The sequence below is a fragment of the Chamaea fasciata genome, unplaced genomic scaffold (genome assembly GCF_029207755.1).
Source record: "Chamaea fasciata isolate MVZ Bird 193981 ecotype frontalis unplaced genomic scaffold, bChaFas1.0.hap1 SCAF_1, whole genome shotgun sequence".
NCBI classification, from domain to species: domain Eukaryota; kingdom Metazoa; phylum Chordata; class Aves; order Passeriformes; family Sylviidae; genus Chamaea; species Chamaea fasciata.
Window position 1 is genome coordinate 65,020,391 of NW_027094086.1, and position 22,286 is coordinate 65,042,676.

Sequence of the window (22,286 nt, forward strand, 5' to 3'; positions counted from 1 at the left end):
TAATCCACCCTCATTTGAAATGTGCTGATGCAGAAAACAAGGGAATATTTACTCAGAATAAGTAAAGCTATTCTTGCTTTAGGTTGGAATATAAGTGGTACCAAGTGTTGTCTAGGACCACAGAGCATGTTGCCATCTGAAAACAGGCTCAATATTTGACTGGAGATCCAAGATGATTTTGCAAGTTTGATCTGTTTGCAGGAGAAGCAACTGCTGGTCTTTGATGTGCATGCATCTCATATAAATCCAAGGAAGTAATAATTCCAGAGTATGATGTGACCATAAATGAAATATCGCATGCAGCTCTTATCTTCAAGTATTGCAAAAAAAGATATAAAATAACTAGGCAAATACAAAGAAGGCCAACTTAAATGATATAGGAATTTGAGGATAAGACACCAAATATGAAGACAGACTAAGGAAGCTGAAGTTCTATAATCCAGTAAAGAGGATTGAGCCAAAAATGATCATAGTCTATAAATAACTTACAGGTAACAATATAGATGAAAGAAGAGAATTACTCAGAGTCCTGGTAGAGGGTAAGATGACAAGCAACTTCCTTGAACTAAAGAAGGAAAAACTGAACAGAAGAATGTAGACCAGACATTTGCAAAACCTAATACCCCACAGCAGCATGAAAAATAATTTTAATTTTAATCCATTTTAATCAAGGTGAGTCACTTCTTACATGTGGCAGTTCCAAGTAAAACAGGTGAGTCTTGTGCCTCACAGGACACAACCCAATCCTCCAGTGTCTTGCCAAATGGACTGGGGTTTGTTTTGGCATCTGGGTGCCCAATAGCAGAGACGAATTCAAAGGAGACATAGAAGTTGAGTATAAATGTAGAAAACAGGCTGTTTAAAAGAAGTAATTTTATTTCCCCCTCCAATTTATGGGAGGCAGGTTGTTACAATTAACCACAGACAGGAAAAATGGCATTAACATGGCAAATGACCCATCATAATACTTAAAGATGGACATACATTGGGTGCCCAGGATGTGCCTCAAAAGTAAGACAAGACTTGCTCCCAATTAATCCAACTTGCAAATTTCTAAATAACATCAATGTAAGACATACATTCTCATATAAATTGGAATGAGTAAGCACAGATTTACCTCAAAACTGAAAAAAGTGGATACATGCACACCAAAGATCAGCTTCTCCTGCTAACAGATCAAACTTCCAAAATAATCTTCAATCTCCAATGTGACTCCTCTAATACATTCAACAGAGCAGCAGACATCTACAAAAAGACAAGAAGCTGGCCTTATGATTAACATGAGATCCAGAAGGCTGCTTTGAATGGGGGAATGAGGGGAAAGTCTGCCTCGAATATGATCTTTTTTTAGTTATTTCACTGCTGAATGTTCCAAGTGGTTGAAATGAAAATACACAAGTTTTGAAATGTTTATTCCTACTGAAGCAAAGTGGTGATGGACACAGTAGTGTTCCTCTACTAACCACTAAACTTTCCTACATCAATAAAAATATTATCTTGTCTCAGGGATGTGGAAAAAAATCCACATGCCAAGGTAAGCTTTTTCTATCCACACATACTGCAAAGATTTTAACACTCCATTTCCAATCTCACTGACATACCACAATCACTTTTCCACTTGTCCCAACACTGACACAATGTATCTTTGCAAAGTCAATCCTTTCTCCTTTTACCCCAACAGCAGGAGCCATCCAGGTCTAAAACTCGGAAAATCTTCTGAAGAGGGCAGTGAAAATTAGGAGAATGGATGGAGAAAGAAGACAAATGAAAACATTTTCCATGGACAATAGAAACACGGAATCAGTAAGGCTGGAAAGGACCCTTAAGGTCATTGTGTCCAACCATTAACCCACGACTGCCAAGACCAACACTAAGACTGTGTCCCTCAGTGCCACATCTAGGTGTCTTTTAAATAGCTCCAAGGGTAGTGACAAAACCCCTTCCCTGGGCAGCATGTTCCAGTGCCAGATAACCCTTTCAGTGAATTATTTTTTCTAATATCCAATGTAAACCTCTCCTGGCACAGCTAAAGCCGATTCCTCTTGTCCAATCACTTCTTACTTGGAGAAAAAGTTCTTATCCAGATACAAGCAGGAGCAAAGTTACACATCACTTTCACAATGAGATGCCATTTTGTAGCCAATGTCAACAGAAGAGTCTGGGAAGATCGTTGTGTCGTTACAAAAATAGGATGTAGGAGGACAGAGGATCCCAGAAATCCTCAGGGATTAGACAGCAACCTGTTCTCATTCTACTGTTCCAACACATAAATCGAGGAGAAATTCTGGCGGGGATTCTGCGTCAACATCTTCCTTGGATGATACAAGTGGGCAAGGCTACCTATAGCTTGGACTTTCATCACATTTGGTCTTCTGAACACATGCTAAGATTCAGGAAAACCCTCAGAATCTGTTCCAAAGAAGTAAGGCAGCAGATTAATGGAATACATTGAAATAGCTGTTTCAATTTGCAAAAACTAACCAGGTAAACCATATTAAAACAGAACTAGTTACAAATACAAGATCATTGCTGGCTAGGAATACAGATCAATGGCACTTCAGATTGTCAATGAAAGGAAGATATTTATGTCTCAGAATCTCCTTCAATAGGAGATTTTTGTCACAAAGTCACTATGCATATATACAAACTGTACGTACGTATGTAAATTAGGTGCTCAGTGCTTGCACAAAACTATTGAATTTGACAAAGTATTAACTGAACAATATAAGGTTAAAATTAATATAGATGATGTCATAACCTGTTGATTACCAATCATAAATTTAAAAAGGTATTTATTTGAACAAACACATTTCTGTAAGTCTTTCTTTTGTATGAGAACTGTAGAGGGACTTTAATAGGCAGCAACTATTCACGGCTGCAGACATGAAAGCTTGCCTCAAACATGAGCTATTACCCCATTTTTGTTTATTGCTATAGCCCATCCATTTGACATCTACCCTAATAAATGTTTTTAATGAAAAGCATTCAAGTACACACCCTGTTCGTTGGCTTTCCCCAGAGTGCTGAGGCTCATTAGGCAGATTATCAGTTTTCTGCAAGAGATGTCTGCACAGTTTTCAAATTTTGACTAATAATCTCTTGAAATAAGGCTTGCAGCAGAAGACATGCTGAGCCAAACTCATCACTAGACTGAATCTAGTGCTGATGTGATTTTTTAAAAAGTCCTTGCCCTTAGCTTTAGACATATTTGCAGGGCCAAAGTGGTTTTATTCTGGGGCTATTCTCAACCCTCAAAAGAATGCATTACTATTAAGAAAATAAAAGTACCTATCCAAAACAACTTAAAACTGAAACATTTCTGTGCAACAACCCAAGCAACAAAGTTTCTCAAACTTTTTTTTCAGAAAGCAGTAGTAACAGCACAAATTAGTTTCCTTTTAAACTAGGGCAAACATAAATGCACATTTTTCCCAATTTGCTCACATTCTAGAAACAAAAGCATGAAAGAAAGTTAATATAGTATAAACCTGAGAAAGTTGTAGTTAGAGATTCCAGTTCATTTTTTCAACTGAGTAAGAATTAATATCTTTGAAATCAACACAACCAAGAAAGGATTGTGCAAAAATCTCAAAGTCCTCATAAAATGATCCTCTCATGTAATAAAATATATGTATCTGAAAAATATGAATTGCATTAGCAGCATAGGAACTGGAAATTAAACTGATTTAAGGTGTATCTGCAATCTTTCAGGCTTGTCCTGCATATTTTAAATATATTATTTAGAAATAAAATTATTTTCTGATAGCTCAGGTATATTCTCATGAGAGAATCACATTTTGATGTATTTTTAAGTATGATCTTAGAAGCATACAGAGTTAAATTGAAGGTGACATTTTATTAGTAGCCATGGGCAACCCAAGTATGGCTACTTACATTTTTATTTATCCCCCAATATATAGGTGATCTGCCTTTAACTTTATTGAATAATAATAATAATAATAATAATAATAATAATAATAATAAAATATTCACTGGAGACGGGGTCATTCCTGTCTAGGGATGGGAAATCAGAAAGGTCACAAGGTAAAAGAAAACTCCATTTTCATAGGAACTTTAATACATTTCTCCGAGGGGAATTGAAGTTGCTTTAGAAAGGTTTAGACATATATTGGCAGGCCCTTTACACCTGAGCCAAGTAAAAGCCCATCCACCCATCCACCCATCCACCTAAATCTGTGTTTAATAAAACAACAATAAAATAGATTCCTGTACACTTTTTCGGTAAAGCGTCTCTTGCATTTTTCTGCCAGCACCTCAGTAACTCCACACAACCACTCAAAGCATGATTGGGGTTGTTTCTTAACCAGCGGTAAAACAGGCAAGGAAAGGTCACGGTGCTGGGAGATTTCTTTTCAGATGATAAACAGGATTAAAAGTGAATAGGCCTTGGTTAGCAGATCACCCTCAAGGGAAACCCAGGAATGACAAGGCACAGCCCAAAGTCCAAACTGTGTGTCAGCAATCCCCTCACAGCAAATCTGGGGTCAAGAAGTAGCTACCAACAGAACTGGATATATACATGTATATATACACACACACACATATGTAATCCACCACAAGTGGTGTTCATACAATTGCCCAGTCAAAAACCAAAGTAAACAAAGAGAGCCCTGTCAAACTTTACCAAATCCAAAAGCTAAGGCTACCTTTAACAGAAAAAGGCTAATAACAGAAAATATGGAAATATCAAGATAGGTCACATAAATGGTCATGCTTCTGCCTTTTATCACATTTTCATTGAAACTAGAAATCAGGAAGAGAGAAGGGATGTTTCTAAGAAATCAGAAAGTGTCATCCAAGCACAATAAAGTACGTTCACACAACTGCAAGGAGCCTGTTTCACCCACTGGCTAGGAAGTACCACTGAGGGGTATCACTCATCAGCTGGAATTCAGCAACTGGCCATGGATGTGATCTTACTCTGCAGCAATGTGGAACAGAACAGGTGAGCTACTCTTACAATCAGTCATGACAGTCTTCATAGCTGCAGAGGGAAGCAATTTTCTTTCCCAGTGTTTAAGCTGATGCATTCTGCTCCACAGCCAGGAACAGAAACAGTTCTGTGTATGAAATTACTGTGTTACAGCTCAAGATCTGTGCCTTCTAAAAGCATGCTTTTCAAGACATGGGGGAAATTACTCAGAAACTCTAATTAGCTACCGGTAAGAGGATGAATACCACGATGTCACATATTAAGTTATAACAGGACATGCCAACAGATTAATTGGTACTGAAGCTCCTGGAAATATATTGGCAATCAAGGTTCCTGTGAGCAAACAGGAGGCCAGCAGCAACACTGGCTGGAAGTGTGGGAAATCCACAGCCAGCATGTGATGGTCACCTCCAAACAGACACCTCCAAGCGCAGCCACACTTCTGTCAGGATTGGAGGCTGCTTGGGGATCTGCTCTAGTTAGTCAATGGAGGCTCCATCACCATAGCTCATGCTGGATTCTTTTGTCAGATAAATATCATTCCTACACAAACAAGAAAGGCTTCCAAAATTTAAGTAGCATTTTAAAACACAGGATCAGATTCTGAGAATCTTACTTATCTGACATGAGAAACACTGAAGGGACACTGGACTTTGTAACAAGCCAGTTTCAATAGCTCTTATAATTTTTATTCAGCTTCCTCTACTCCACCCCAGTCACTGTGGGATGCTCACAGTAAATTAATAGTGACAGCCTCTTCAATACCTACCAGGCATCTCTACTTGTGCACTGTGAATGCTGACGGGGGAAGGAGGAAGGGGGAAACCAAGTGCATCTCTCCCGGTGGCTGCGCAGAGTCCTTGTTCCTCAGGGAGAAATCTAATGGTGTAACTTTTGATGTTCCCTACTACTCAATCAAAATCCACCTATCTAAATCTCTCTGAATTAAAAGGACTTGGAACTCCAAAGCTGATTCTCATCACTGTGAATGAATACTATACACTTGTCTAATGGAACAAAGGTAGAACTCTTATGTCTTCCTATCTGCAGGACCAAAATATTTTATTTTAATTTACTCTCACAAGTATAGCATACAGTTATAGGGAAAGAAAACAGTTTTTTAGACCACTTTGATCACATATAAGGAAATCTCCACCAGATCCATGCAGATCAAGGACCTTCAGTATTTAATCCTGTGCTATATAGTAATTATTGAGCCTATACAGTAATTATTGAGTGAATTTACAGCCTTTACAAAGGTTGCAGTAGCCCCCAGAGTTTCACAGCCTTTTTATTTTAAATCTCTGCTGTTACACTTTAGAATGTTAAACGTTAAAACACAGCCAGTAATTTTCTGTTTGCTCTTCTAGGTAGATGCTGGCACATAGCTAGAACTATGCTAATGAGATCCTCAAGGTATGCAGAAAATTTCATTAACTGAGGGAAATCACAAGAAAGTCATTTTATGGTCTTCAAGTCTCAGATTCTGTCCTTCTAGTCGTTAGGTTCAAATGCTGAATAAGTGCTTTTCTGACCACTGACAAGAAAATATATGCCAGCAGGGGTAAATACAGGACTACATGGTGTGAATATTGCACCAAACACTTCACTACCATGTAGATACATCCAAAAGTATTCTTTTTCTTGGGAGAGGTACTCTTCACTTTTCTGCAGCGTGCTCTGCATCTGAGATAATATTAAGCTTCCCTTGTTGCCACTGAGACAATCATACTGTTCAGATTTGGTTTCATAAAATCCTAAGATCAGCAATAATATCTGTATTTATTTGGCAACAAACATATACCTATTTGCATGTAAAAGATGACAGAAATCTTTTCCTAGACCTCCACATTCGTTGTGTGCAGCTGCCCAGACTCCTGCTGCCATGCCTGGAACTGTTGATCTGACACAGCCACCCCCATTTTCTAAAAGTTGGCTGAACATTCATAAAGCCCTGCTGTAAGCATCAAAGTCAAGTCCTTTTGTTGGTTTGTTTAATTCTAATGAAATCAAATTCTTTCTTTCTTATTACAGACATACGCCTGAACTATTCTGTAAGTAAATGATTTTCAGCAAATGTATTGTGAACCTAACAGAAATAAACCAGTACAGGACAAAGCAGAAAAGTACAGTGTTTTCCTAAGCATTTTCACTACTTTTTTGTAAAGTATTATTTGAATATATTTATCTTAAAATGTTTGTAAGGTCAAACAAAACAAAACCCCACTCCCCTTCGCAAATAAAGAAAAACAAAAAAACAACCCACCAAAAATCACACATTCAAGTTTTTCTCCAGACCATTTTGTGGAAGTTTTCAGGTGACACTGCAATAAATCTTACTAAAAAATCTCGCAGCACAGAGTGGTATCAAGCTATAGGCTATCTGAGCAACTAGATTATGCCAAGAACAACAGGTACATGGACTCTTTTATTAATTTTGTAAACCTGCTGCTTATGTATTCCATGCTGTTATTCAGATCCTGCCACAGATGCCCAGACCCCTCACAGGAGGAAAGTCTGCTGAGGTCACCAGCTGAGTCTCAGCAGAGTTAATCGCTGCTCAATGACTCCCAGCAGCGTCGGGATACCACGGACAAGCACAGACCTCTGACGAGGCGCATGGGAAAAAGAAACTTCATCCGACTCTAAATGACCATTACAGCTTTGGGGAAGACAAGGTCTGATCCAAGCGGGAGCTAGAGATAGAGAACCAGAATTAAAAAACCCAACTAACTCCCTTAGGGGAAGAGATCAATTCATGTTGGTTTGCAAAATTTTTTTGGACATGTAGATAATAGCCCTTTAGATTTTAACTAACAATGACTTTCTATAGTAATTGTTTTCTGTGTCTCTGTGCTGAAGGCTTTCAGGGCTCAGAAAGCAAGTCAAGATGCTGAACAGCATGTGTGTACACAAGATGACAGCCTCTGGCAGGGGACACAAAGGCTTCAGAACACGGGTGAGCACAGCGAAGGGCCACCCATGTGCGTAGGGATGACGGGCTGTCTGCTAGAAATCTGGCAGGGTGTGCAAAAGGGAGTTTGTTAGCCTGAACTCGACTTCTGTGCCTGACTGATGAATATTAACATACAATTGCTCTTGCTGAATATCTCCACGGCTCTATGACCACTTCATGGATGCTTGCATGTATTACTATCTCCCTCTTCCCTCTCACCAGCCGATGGGCACTACACCCTTAGGGGTAAAAACACACACCCTTAAGACCAAGCAGATGTCTGTTACAAACTTTCTGCTTGATTTTAATCCAAAAGAGCTGGCATTGAGCTGCTGTTTTTTAATTCAAACCTCCTTTGCTCAGTTGTTTTTTGTCTTGTGGAGCATCTATCAATCAGGAGGAGTCACCGCAGGATGCACTCGGTGGCAGCAGGCAATTTCATCCCTTCCCCCAAGCCCAGACACTGACTTTTTCCTTCTTCCTCCCCTCCCCAACTTCATTAACTAAATGCACTGAATAAACCTTAACATCCCAGCTAAATCCTATTGGCCCTGGATTTGCTGCTTAATGCTAAAACCCAAGCGACCCATTTTTCTCCTGTTGATACTTCTATTGCTGATGGCAGCCAGCAGAGAAAAATACCCAACTTTAAACTATTTCCACGTAAGGAACAAAACCGAAAGCATTCGTCACTCACTCTTTCTGCTGCTGCTCACAAACTTTACATAAGCTTTACGTGACAAGTCAAAGCGTCCCTTGCTTCTGTGCTTCATAGGCAGCACAGTGAGCCTGTTGCTTAGCAAATGATTACAACAGAGTGCATCTGTTGTTAAGAGTGCAACTAGGTCTCTTTTAAAGGAAAATGATCTGGCAAAGTCCATGAAAATTAATTTCTGTGCATTCTACAATCCCCAATCAAGATGTTGTAATAAACGTCAGAAGACGGAGAACCCACAAACTGAAAATCTTGGGAAGAGAATAACAAAGAGTAAAAAGCTTCAGTGCTACAGAATCATTTTGGTTGCCATCCTTAAGTTTTGCTTTGAACTCTAAGTTTGTCTCCCCAATTTCACATATGTCACAGAAAATGCTAAAGATTATTCACTGTGCCCCCTCCTCCTGGCTGTCAGCCCTCATGCTGCACCCCAGTTATAACGCCTGCACGTCATCTCCCCTCAGCTCAGCTGCCCAATGCTTCCTCCTTGGTCTGTGATGACAAATAGGAACCTCAATGGTTCTTCCCAGCTCCTGACTCACTCTTTCCAAAGCACCCAAACTGGGTCGTCCATCCAGCTGCAGAGCCTCCCTGTGGTAGCATTAAGACCTCTGGCTCCTGGTGTCACCTGCCTGCCTTTACTGCTTGTTCCACCGGACCTCTGATCTCTCTTCACCTTAAATACTTCACACCATGACCACCATGTGTTTTGCCACATCTGACACTCCAAAACCCTTCCCTCCCACAAATACCTCTTTTCCACCTCTGCCACACATGCCTGTGGCTGCAGTCATGTCTCCCATTATCTTTGCAAGCAGCTCCACAGCTTTCCACTGCAGTGATACACCGTTGTCCTGTTGCAGGGTCCCTCTAGAGCTATCCCTGCCCAGCATGCTTGCACCCAGGCTCCCAGCATTCCTAAGCCGCCTCACCCTCTGGTCTCCCGTGTCCTGTCCTTCTCCCTGGGTACTGTGAGATCCCTGTGAACCCCTGTCCTTGAACCAGGACAGCCTCTTGCCCTGCAATGGAACCGTGGAAAGTGGCTTCACATGCAGAAAACTGAGCGCTTTCCCTCACGGCTTGCAAAAGTCGCTCACCGCATTTTCAGTTATCTGTCAGAGTGGCTATTCCAGCTTGTTCTTCGGTAAGAGACCAACCAGCAGAGCAGTCTTTGGATTTGACTTATATTTTTAATACCACATTTCCCTTGACTTTATTATCAACCCTCAGTGCCCTACAATACCGAGGCTGGCTTCTGAGAAGGGCTGCATACTGAACTGCCTACCCCGCGGACACCCAGTCCTTTGCCCAGCAAATTCCCGCAGCATTCAGAGGCTGCAAACGAACAAGAGCCTGGGCATTTGGTGAGAATGCAGCTATCCTGAATGAAAGTTGTATTTATAGAGAACCTAAAAGCAAATGCAATCTAGCACTGAAGATATGCGGCACAGGTTATGATTATTAGCATGCTGTCTGGTACGAGAAGGCTTTCAAATAAAAACACTTTCTTACCGACTGTGCACTCGCGCTAATGTATTTCTTACCAATACCACTAATGGAGCGTTCATCATGTTTCTTGCCTCTCTGAAGTAACAAGAGAAATAGATTGAGCCGTGTAAGAATAAAATTGAATATATCCATGGCGCTGCACGTTATCATACTGCACACACTCTACGAATGTGTTTAAACAGGGTCCTTGAAGGAAGTAATGTCAACTGAATTCAATATTACAGAAATATTCAAACCAGCATAAATTGGAAGGCAGGGAAGATATAACCAGTAAAACAAACGCTTATATTCTTGAGGACTTGTTTTTGCAGCAAGGACACAGATTAGAGAAAGAAAGAAGGCAAGGTCTTCTGTAAGAAACCAGCTATTCCAGACTGAAGAAAGTAAAAATATTTTTGTTTGCCTGATTATAGATAAGGACGGTATGGAGCAATATCCACATGATTCATCAAGGTTTTTCCTTGCCTTGAATACAGTGAGCACATTAGATAGAGGACATATTTCTTAAGAGGTTTATGAGGAAGCAAACCTCAGCTTTTCTGTTTATTTTCATAAACTCTTGATGGATTTCAGCATGGCCTATTCCTGGACTCTGCTTTGAACCATTCTCAGTGATAGTTCATGAACTTTGCACCAGGAATCTTTTTAGGGATAAGCAAAGGACAAATGGATTACCAGCTGCTCAACTCCATTTTTCACTATTGTTCTACTTCTAGAACCAAATACAAAAGAAACAAACAAGACCTACAGCTAAACTGGATGGTACACACATCTAACAGATATTTATTTATTTATTTGTTTGTTTATTTATTTTAACATTTTAAGATAAACATGCAAAGGAATTACCAGTTATGACTGCATTCTGATGCCTATAATTGATCCCTGAGTTGTTAAAATACGTTTCGGTAACGTGCGTTAACTGAGTGTTTATTTTTCCAGTAGCACTAGGAAGGTTATCAGAAACACAAATACAAGCGGTACACTAAACATAACCATATCCACTAACAGGGCATTCTAACAGATGCATAAAGGACATTCAAACATCGTTTTAGGCGCAAGGGAACAGTTTTTCTTTCATCTTCAAAAAAAATTATATTAATAACCATAGTAATGAGGTATGAAGCCCAGACTCCTCTGTTATTGCTATTAATTTAAAACTACCATATATTTTCGAACTTTTCTTCAGGAAACACACACTTCAAAGTTCACTTTTCCCCCACTGCACAACTTGCTGAGCGACGACCCGGTTGTTTACTCAGGCTGTTTACACAGCAACTTAAAAACAACATCAAGAAAAGCCTCCAGAAACATTAACACTTGAACGAAAGGTGGTAACTTCCAATGCAAATACAAATCCCAAAATATGGGACAATATTCCAGGTTGGTTGCTTCTGACAGCGATGCTGGTTTACAGCACGTCAAAAACTTACTAACCTCTGCCTTCCTAATCCCTCCGCAAACCCCGCGGTCTTCCTCGGCCTCTCCGCGCTTCACGTTAAACTTGCAGGAACCACTAACCGGGGGCACACGGACACACACCGAGCAGGCTCCGGATGATACTACCGCCTTCGAGAGCCGGGGCCCCGGCTCGGGCGGGGTTACTCACCCGAGGGAAGCCCACACTTCCCGACCGACAGTGCCTGACGGATCTCCCTCGGCGCGGCTCACTCGTGCGCCGGATAAACCGGCCCCATCTCCGCACGGAGCACTTCTACCGCAACTTGTTGGGTCAGGGTTTTTACAAGCGGAGTTTTCCCGACTTGGCCCGGCGCTGCCCGGCCGCGGCCCGCAAGCCTCCCCGCGGGGCGGCCCGCTCGGCTCCCGCCGCTGCCGCGCACAAAGAGCCCCGCGCCCCCCGGGCAGCGCCCCCCGAGCGCCGCGCGGGCCCCGCGGCGCCGGCACCCACCTGCGGAGCGGCTCCGCTGCCGCCTCCCGGCTCCGCTGCCGCCGTGCCGCCCTGCGCGGACAGATGGCCGGCAGCCCTCGCAGCCCTCCGCGAGGCAAAGCCCGGCTCTTTTTTTTTTTTTTTTTTTTTTTTCCCTTCCTTCCTTCCTTCCTTCCTTCCTTCTTCTTTTTTTTTTTTTTTTTTTTTTTTCCTTTCCCCTCCTTCTTTCCTCCCTGCTCCCCGTTTTATCCTCTCTTCCTCCCTTGGCTTAGACACTGGCAGATCAGCACAAGTGTGCTCACAACACCCCCTCCACCAGTCACTTCAATTAGTGCCACACGAGAGGAGCTTCTGCCCAAAATCTGCTTAAGAAAAGGCCAGAGGGCAGGGCAATCGCCTTTGCTCAACAATGACCAGAAGCTGCTATAAATATCCAAACAAAAGCACTGGCAAGGCCAGGAATGTCATATCCTAATGCGATAAAAATTGTAAATATCCGTTGTATACCAGACACACAAAGCAAGAAAATAAGTCTTTTTTATAAAAGAGACAAAGTTTAAAAGCAGTCAACCACCTCCTTACCCTCTCCCCCCAGTACGTGACCTTGTAGTATGTTATCAAAGTTGTGTATTTCTGGGTGCCAAGCTATTATGTTTTCGAGGTCCCGAGCAGCTCGTTCACAATCCCTTTGTGACAGCTGCTCGCTAATATTTATAGGTACCCAAATCTGTGCACCTTATATAACCAAGTCGACTGACCAGGGCTGGGCAGAGGTAGACTCCAACCCCACAGATATGGTGAGTTGTACAAATAGTACAGGCAGTGACTTACCTTGTTAATTAAAACATTAACAGGAAGTTCCCAGTACACCAATAAGTAAAGCAATACTTTAATACAGTATAGATCGAGGTGCATTTATATGAAGATTGGAGGATTTAATGTAATTTGACTTAGACACATTTTACACTAACATATTCCAGTGCTATGAGTGAGGAGAAACTACAGCCTGAGGTTTCTAACTATACAGTGAACTAGAGTTGAAAACTAACAAAAAACCCAAAAACCAACCATACAACAAAACTCACAAAAAGCCCACACACCCTTGATCGAGCATAGTGCCTCCACCAGCAGTGCCTGGGCTTGTGCACCACTTCATAAATATCCAGTTCACACTGTGCAAATAGCTGGATGCCACTGGTTCTCACATGTGCAAGGCAGAGTGGGAGGAGTGGTTTTGGTCCCATAAGACTGCTTGTAAACTCTGCAGAGCCTTGGAGATAGTAATTTCCAGTCTGTTGATGGCCGGATGACAACAGCTAGGTTCATCTGAGGGGAAGCCAATAGCCACTGTCACCTAATTCCCTCCCCAGACGTTCAAGAATGTAATCATCGCAAAGGGAGGGCACTCAGCTCATGTCCAAGTCTCGTGCCTCAATGTTTATATACAAATCTGTGTAAAAGTAGTTAATCCTATTGACCAACCTCATGCTCTTTTAGAGCTGAGATAAAGGCCATCTGAAATTAACCCTTTGTTTCCTCTGTCGGGTTTCCATCAACTCAAAAATCAACTTCTCTTCCACTACAAACAAATGTTGTTTTTTCCATTTCATTCCCATGCCCTCTTCTGATCACACTTGTTTGTCCTGCTGCTGTGAACACTGCTTTCTCAAACTAAACCAATTCACATACAGACTTATTCTTGTAGTACCCTTATCCACAAAGGATGGTCACAGAGGGCGTTTGCTGCTTTATTAATTCCCTGAATTTGAGCACGTGCCCAATGAAACAAAGAGTGTACTTTTAGACGATAACTTGATTTAAAAGAGAGAATATTTAAGTGAAGCTCATACAAAACTCTAGTCCAAAAATCTCATATGCAGGCTTTCAAGAACAAAACAGCCCACAAGATTTCCAGACATCCTGGATTCAGCAGGGACAGAAATATTCTTTATTTAAATGAAGAGCTGTGAGTAACCCCGAGTGCACAGATGCAAAACAATAACACCAACACAAACAACACAGACGGAGCATTGTTGGGCCAAAGCTGCCAGCCCATGGGCTGACAAAGCCCTCCCTGATGACAGGGGAGAGGGAAGCAGAGGTCCTCACGCTGGCGCAGGCATGGTGCAGGTCTGTGCAGCCCACCACAGCAGCCAGAGTAATGGTAGTACATCCAGCTGAATTTCAAAGGTGTTCCAGGCAATATGGCTAATTAACCCTGCCAGTTCCACTGGCTGGTCTTTACACAGGCTCCTGCTTCTACTTCAGTCAGGGCCAACTGGGTGGGTTGACCACAGCAGCAGTACAAACATGTTTTGCATTGCAAAAGAGTGGACAGAAGTCTCACTGAAGGAATAAAAACCCCCAACATAATCCTCAACAACAAAAACCCCTCCAGGTAAGCAGGAAAAAAATTTTAGAATAATAAGCTTACTTGGCAAAAACATGAGCAATGACTTAAATAACTGCAGAATTGTGACTGAATAACAAGACAGAAAAAATAAATCACTAATGAAGTGAAATGCAAGGCTCTGTGCGTGATATAAAAATTTAGCCAGCCAGGCAGATGAATAAATTGGTGGAACCGAGTTACTGATGCTAGAAGTGACAGAAAAATATCCTTTTCTCTGAATTCTTGGTGGATTTTGTATCTTTAATTTTTGTATCTGTCATTCCTGAGTTCAAAGAGGGGAAATATAAAGGGTTATAAAAATAAAAAAAAATTTCTCACCAAAAGTCTCTGCTTGTATTGATCTGTCTTGATCTGCTACTCATCATTTTGCATGCTGCTTTCCTACACCAGCTTTTCCAACCTATGGATAGAAATGGCAGAGGAATCTTGCAACCTCCCGTAAGGACTGATGAAAATGTAACAAGAGAAAAACTGCATGTATAGATATATGCCTCACAAAGGGATATTCAGAAGGGTTGTCTTTGCAAGTGTGAAAGTATTCCAGATGCCATTTGCTTTTCAGTTCAAAATGCTCCATTTGATGATAAATCTAAGAGACAGATGACAGAAATCTCCCTGACTGAGCAATGTCCCAAAACTAAAATGTACAAAGAAAAGATACGCTTAGTTTATAAACAATTTAATGTATATTTGCAATTTTAAATTGTTCATAAAATTTTCTACCAATAGATCACTCATTTTATAGAGAACTATGCATTACCTGGAAGTGCTTGAAGTTAACTCATTATGGAAATAGAAGCCTGGATCAGATACATTGGGTCCTTGAATACGACATAGTTTCCTGGAGAAGGAAACCTGTGTATGGAAAGCTATCCTCAAGCACTGGTTGAAGTTTTCCCTTAAATACTGTTTTGTTTGATCAGTGAAAACTGACAACACCACCAAATCATCTAGTGTTAGTGTTCTTTTCTTTTACATGTCCCTGCCCTTGGACAAAAAATAATAATGGCTTCTGCTATTCCTTAGCCTGAATAAAATGTTGCCGTTCCGGAGATAAAGATGTATTGAGCTGAGCAATTAAATAGCTAAATAAATGAATCAGCAGAGCAGAAGTGACAGATTTAATTACTGCTTAGAGCTAGGAAGGGGAACTAATTATGGGGTTCATGAACCGCACGCCATTCTTTTCCTTAAGCATGTGCTTTGATTCTTCTGGATCAAACTCTGCAAATGCAGTAACACTATGCACTAGGTTTAAGAAAAAAAAAAGAAAAAAAAAGAGAGACAGAGAAAGGCACAAAAAGCTGTCCAAATTTTGGAAATCAAGTCTAATCTTCGAAGAAAGAATAGTCAATACTCTCTTCTAAAATTCCATGTTCAATTGACTCCATACCATGTGTTACAAGTGCTTGTTTTCAAATAGATAAACACGAAAAATTTTGTTCTTCAAAAAATGAAAGCACAATCAAGTTCACGAGATGTGAATAAACCAAAGATTGCAACAGAAAGCTGTGGTAATTGAGGCATAAAGCATATAGCTCTATTGCGTGATTAGGAGCCCTGTTCATCAGAAAGTATCTGTTGCTGGGAAGCCTGAGAAAGCTTTTGATACTACTACCTCTCTCCTGCTTTAGTCAGCTCACCACACCAAGCAAAATGTCTCAGAAAGGTGTTTCTGTGGTCACCAACTACAAAAAGACTAGCAGTGGAAAAAACCTGCTCCTTGGTTTCTGCCTTCTGTCTCATTTCTCTAGGTTGCATTTACTTTACCATTCTATTTTTTATTCTTGTTTGATAAAACTGTCAATGCCAATTATTTGAGTTTCACATTAAACTCATGATCCTAGTGGTATAATCCCCTAAACATAGAATTCTTTTTGTCATTAGTGGGAGGGGGAAAGGGATAAAAACCCACATATACAGCATTTGAATCACATCATTCAATTAATTGAATAATTTTGGTTTACAGCTATCTTGTACAGATAAAGAGAGACAGGTATCATTTCAGGAAAAATAAAAGTGCCAAGCTGGGTTTTTAAAAATGAATTAGGGAAGGGAAGAGAGGAGAAGTCTTTCATTCATAGCCAGTAGTTTTCTAAAATTATAATCTCATTATGCTGTCTGTTTTAGCACAATTTTAAAAATCTACACATTTGCCTCATTTCCCACAAGTACTACAAAAAGAAAAATATCTCTGGACAGCTGACCTCATACACCATTCTGAAAAGAAAGTCAGGCTTTTTACTCCACTGACTTTGAACATTTTAAAAATGCAAGACATGATGCAAACAATAAAACATTTTATGGCTAGGAAAGATCTAAATCTACCCCAGTTTAGTTGTGATCTCCTTCTACACCACAAGCAATTTTGTTAGAATGAAAATAATTGTGTCCAAGCCCAGAGAAGTAGGCTGATCCCTTGGAAGGCACACTGAACAATCACAAATGCCATCATCATCCAAGATTGCAACATCAGCTCTGCTTGACTTGAAATTCTGTCCTCTGAAGGCAGCCAAAACCAAAGTCTATTGCCTCAATAAAGTCCAAAATGAACTCTATCTTCAAAATCAGTGTCTGGGTTTTTGTATCAAGGGAGACTGTATCTGCAGGGAACCGGGAGCACAGTACATCCAAGATAAGATAAAACCAGGATTTTTTTTTTTAATGGAATTATGGTATAGCTCTAAACAAATGATAGTCTTTGGCTGGAATTCTAGTGCAGTTAGATCAGAAGAAAATGCACATTGTACCTGGACATAAAGCAAAGAAGAGAGGAGCTGATCTTCCAAAAAGACACCATCTAAAACACTGGATACAAGCTGCATTAACACTCATATCATATGAATTTTACAGCATCAGATATCCATGTTAATAAAGTGTGAGGTGTGTAGAATGACATTAAGGTACCAGTGATCATGAACCTTGCAGAACACACACACACACAACTGATCTCTCATAATAGAAGTATGGTGATTGTATAAATAACCTCAGTGGAGCATGATGAGAATTAAAGGATCTCATGGGCAGGGGCAGCTTGTCAGCAGACTGCCGAAGGACAAAAGGAGAATGTGCACTATTGGTGCACAACACTTCTAATCTCAGGAGGCAAAATCAGCAGCATTTCACTAACAATTCCCTGCCAGGCTCACATGGAAATAACCTTTTAAGTGTCTGAGGTGTCCCTCTCAAGACAGGACATGATCAGTATTTGCCTGTGCATCCAGAAGCAGAGTCCCAAGGGAATACAGGGCATGTAGGAATGGAAACCACACAGAAATGAGCTCAGCCCCTGGAAAGAAATCTGACTATGAATCCACCCTCTTCTGCTCTCACTGCAGAGCAGTGCAAAAGAAATCCTTCATGGGATGCTTGGAAGTGGAGTCATGGTTAAGTATACTCTGGAAGTGAATTTGTCATTGCTTTATTTGTACCCTTTTGCTCTTTTTCTTGCACTTGGATGTCTGCCCTTAGGTCTTGCTTAACATAATTTTGCAGTGTCTTACCACCCAGCCAGCCTCGAGTAGTGGAGAGACAAGATGAAACAGAGTGAAACCAGCAAATTATCAGTAGAAAAGAAAGAAGGGTGCACACGGTGTCTTGAGACATGAATGTCTCTTCCAGCAGGGTCATAGAAGACCAGAGCTGGCAAATATTCCTTCCTGTTTTTAAAGGGTCACCGGCTTGGGATGACTTTACTAGCAGGGAAAGGATTATCTCTAACAGCCATGAACTAATTCTTCTCCTATATGCTGGCAAAGCAACACTCCACAGTTCTGGGTGAGTCCTGAGTTTTCCAACAGCCTCTTACTCTGTGTTGGTTATTACAGGGAAGGTAGCAGGTCATTTTTCCCTGGCACGGGGAGTGTGCCATTTCATCAAAGCTGCCCTTGGGATGTTTGTTTGTGCTGATTTGCAAAAAAGTAACTAAGTATACCAGCAGGTGTGAGAGGAGCTGTTAGCTGTCTGGTACAAAGAAAAAATTACTGTGTTTTTTGTATAGTCTAAATAACTTTAATACACTACTAATCTCAGACCAAAAAAATAATTTAAAATCACCTACCATTTTCTTCTTTAAAATCTCAACAAAGTACTTTTTTATGGAGTGGCTTCATAATAGTCCATCGAAAACCTGAAGCAAATATCCAGTCTTCACTGGAGACTAATATAAAAACCAATCAAGCTCCTTGACAGTAATGACAACTGAAATAACAGGAACCACTGTACAACTAAAAAGCCGAAGTAAGCCTCCAGCCACAGTGCTCAAAGGGTTTGCACAAAGAAGGGCAAGAATGTGTGCATACAAACATCAGAACTTGCTTACTCTTCGAATAAGTTGCCTCTGGGGAAAAAAACCCAACCAAACAACCAGAATTATGCCACAAATAGGAAGAGCAAAGAAGCCTGTGAACTAGCTAGAGTGCAGCCCTAGGCTGAGCCTGAACAAAATTCACAGGAAGTTCCTCCTCTCTCCTAGAGCACTAGTATACCGAAGAGGAAGCAGCCATAAGGTATATGAAATAAGGAATGAGAAATCTGATCCTCATGAGCCTCATAATACAGTCCTTGACTTAATAAAGATGACAAAAAGGGGGTTTATAATATATTCTCTGTGACACTTATGAACAATTGTAAAAAGGAATTATTTAATTAAATAGCTATCTTGATTTGTGAAACTAGAGAAGCAGTTCCATTCAAAAATTCTGTTACTATGAAAAACACTGGCTGCAACATGAGGGACTATCACAAGCCCAGAATGGACCAAGAGAAAAATTCAGAAATCTAAAGGAATGGTTCACTTCCATCTCTTGAGGTCTGAGGGTTAGTTTGAAGGAAAAAAGCTCCAGGGCACAAAAATCAATCAACAGTTGTGGAGGAGACTTGGGAAGTTCCATGTACAATTTCTGAATTTGGCTACTGAACTAGTAATGTCTGGAAATTGTTAGAAGTATGGAAATTACCAAAATCTTCCAAACACAGGGAAGTTTGAAAGTCAAAACTGAACCTTTGTCACTCAAATCTCAAAAGCAGACAGTGATGGCAGACCATCCATCCATCCATCCATCCATCCATCCATCCATCCATCCATCCATTCTGAATGAAAATTTGTTTTAATATTATGCTATTGAATTCACAAGAACTTCGGGTAGAAAAAGAAGAAACTGAGATAGCCAGAGGTGGAGAATCAAACACTGATAAGGTCACCTGCATTTTGGAATGAGTAGCATGCTGCATACTAGATTGAGACCAAGGACACTCGCTGAATTTCTAAATATAAGTAATGCCATGATTATTCCTCATTTAAAAATTCCTCGCTATAAACATTTTGCATGCCTTTTATTCTAGAGCCAGCACAAGACCTTTCAACTGCTCAGACAAAACTGACAGTCAATCCTCCTAAAATAACAGATGGGACAGGGCCACCCCTGCCTGCCAGAAAAGTGGGGAATTGCAATGGAGAGATCTAGAGGATGCATGCTGTTAATCTGGCTGCCTCTAGGGACTGATAGCAGTCAGCTATCACAGCTGCTGGCACTGGGCATTCTACCAGTAGTTTCCACTCCTACTTTAGGGACAGCAGCACTTTCAGACAACATGTTTTTCCTTGTCCTAATATGGACAAAATTAGGGTAGACAGATGTTAAGGGATATATGCTTTGTCTTTTCAGGAGGCTGCCACCTTAGACAATTTCTGCTTTGCTTGTGCTCACAGCCAGTCCAGTTTGCTGCTGAAAGCTGAGGACTCACTTTAGCTTGGCTTCTTCTGCACTCTCAGAAGATTCAGCAAAACTTATGTTCACTGGTGTCATAATGATTCTGGGAATCAGGGGCCTTGACCCTAAACATATGAAATCCATCTTGTGTCAATCTTAATTCCATCTCCAGAGTCATCAGGATAAAATCATGCTCAAAAAAGCAAATAGTTCATCTCTAATGACAGAGAATATTTTTTAACATGCTGTCTGTATTGTGCTCTTCAAGTTTCTTATGAAAACAAAATTGCAGTGAAATTCTTGATGTAAAAAAGTTACAGTGAGATATTTCAATATGCTGGTTCAACATAAGAGTCATCAGTGTGTCAGGATACAGCATGTCTAGTTTGATCAGGAAACTACTGTAGTGAGCTGTAGAGTAAATTATAGATTGTAGATTATAGATGAAAAAATCAGAAACAACTTTGAAATGTATATTGGCAGTTGTTCCTTTTACAGGACCATCGGAACACGTGTTGCATCAATATTGGTGTTTACACTCAAATTTCAGTAAATTTTAGCATTTCAAGCTGAAGTCATTAAAGCTTTATGGAGGTATATTTGCTGCACCTTTTCTGACAGATTATATTGCTGTTGCCCAGTAGAGTAGCAACAACAGGAAAAAAAGGTAGAACAATAATTTTGTTCAACATAAAATCATACCTTGCTATACCATAATGACTTTTTATATTAAACCCCATATTTTAACTCCATTATATATTTTTTTAACATATGAAACTTTTCTAACCGAGAAATAATTCAGTGATTCCCAGCAAAATCAGATTCCTTCTCCACCTGCAGATTTCCACTGTGCCCTCTTGAGATTCACTTTGTCTTTCAGTGCTTAGCTCCAAGAACATAAAATAATAATCTTGTCCTACCTCACAGAGCTACTATTAGCACAACCCATTTATATTCTGTAGCATTACAGCATTATGGGAGAAAAATGGTTTATATATGTACCATTCTATATGTACATTTGCCACTGAACTTTTTCTAAAAAAACCCCACAAAACCTAAATTTGTCCCTTGAACATTTGTTTTTTCATTTTCTTTTCTAACTTCCTGTCCTGGGTTGAAGTATATTCTATCACCATCTTCATGAACTGTTGAAACCAGGTGAGGCAGTGCTCCCTGCCTCCTCCACTCTGGCTTATCTTCTGTTAATGGGCCATCAGCACCTTTGCTACACAGCTCACAGATAACCCCCTCCTGGACTACCTCCTGTTAATGGGCCCATCAGGCCTTATCACATGACTCACCATCCCATTGTGGGATGCTCCGCCCAGAGGGAGAAACCAAGCATTCCAGCCTGGATATAAGCTGAGACTCTGAACACCAGAGGGGCGCTTACCCACTGGATTCCCAGAGGACCCGAGCTACCAGACCTTTCTACAGGATCACTGCTTCAGGAAGACCACCTCATCTGGACTGCTTCCATCACTACACTCAGGTTGTATTCTGACTCTGTCAGTGGTCTTTTGTACTATTGCATCGATTTTATTTTACTTTCTTTCCTTTTTTTTTTTTTCCTATTAAATTGTATCTCTGACTTGGAGCCTCTCATTTGTTTTGCCTTCAAACTACTACACTTCCATCACCTTGTTTTGCTGTGTACTGTTGTGTCTCCCGGTATAGTCTTGTTTCAGTCACTTTTCTGTGTCACCTAACTGTGATGAGGTTTCTTTCAATATTTTTTTTCTCTGCTGTTGCAGTCCTCTTATTTCTTGTATATTGCCAGTTTCTCTTGGTTGAGAGGAGATAACTATTCTCAAACTTACTCAGGTCTTTGCACCTCTCTTCTTCTTACTCTGAGCCTTTCCATTCCTGTCTCTGAACCACCTTGCTTTGCCTCCTGAAGGAATTGTCTCCCTTTATAGGGGTAAAGAAGAGCACTACACCCACAAGCATTCATTGATGAGGAGGCAGGGAAATCAGAAGGAGTGAATGATCAGAGAGCTTTTTTCATGATACATGAAGGCCTTTAGTGATGTGTAAAACACCTCAGAGATAATGAGTGCTTCAGGGTTGGGACCATATCTGCATGAAATAAGGGTTTCTCCAGTGCTTAGTGAAAAAAAGTTGCTAACCTTGCAGAGGCCTT

General features: G+C 40.6%; 1 protein-coding gene across 18 annotated transcripts in view; it reads right to left on the reverse strand.

The window, feature by feature from the left end:
• The window catches only part of LOC136290773 (poly(rC)-binding protein 3-like), a 498,211-nt gene that overhangs the window by 126,298 nt on the left and 349,627 nt on the right, over nucleotides 1–22,286 (reverse strand). For 3 of the 18 annotated variants that reach the window (XM_066185213.1, XM_066185233.1, XM_066185223.1), the window contains exon 1: nucleotides 11,569–11,728. The exons of 5 other annotated variants lie outside the window; for them this stretch is intronic. The gene's annotated coding sequence lies outside the window, so the exon portion shown is untranslated. 10 more of the 18 variants (XM_066185242.1, XM_066185131.1, XM_066185121.1 and 7 more) reach the window with 10 other exon arrangements.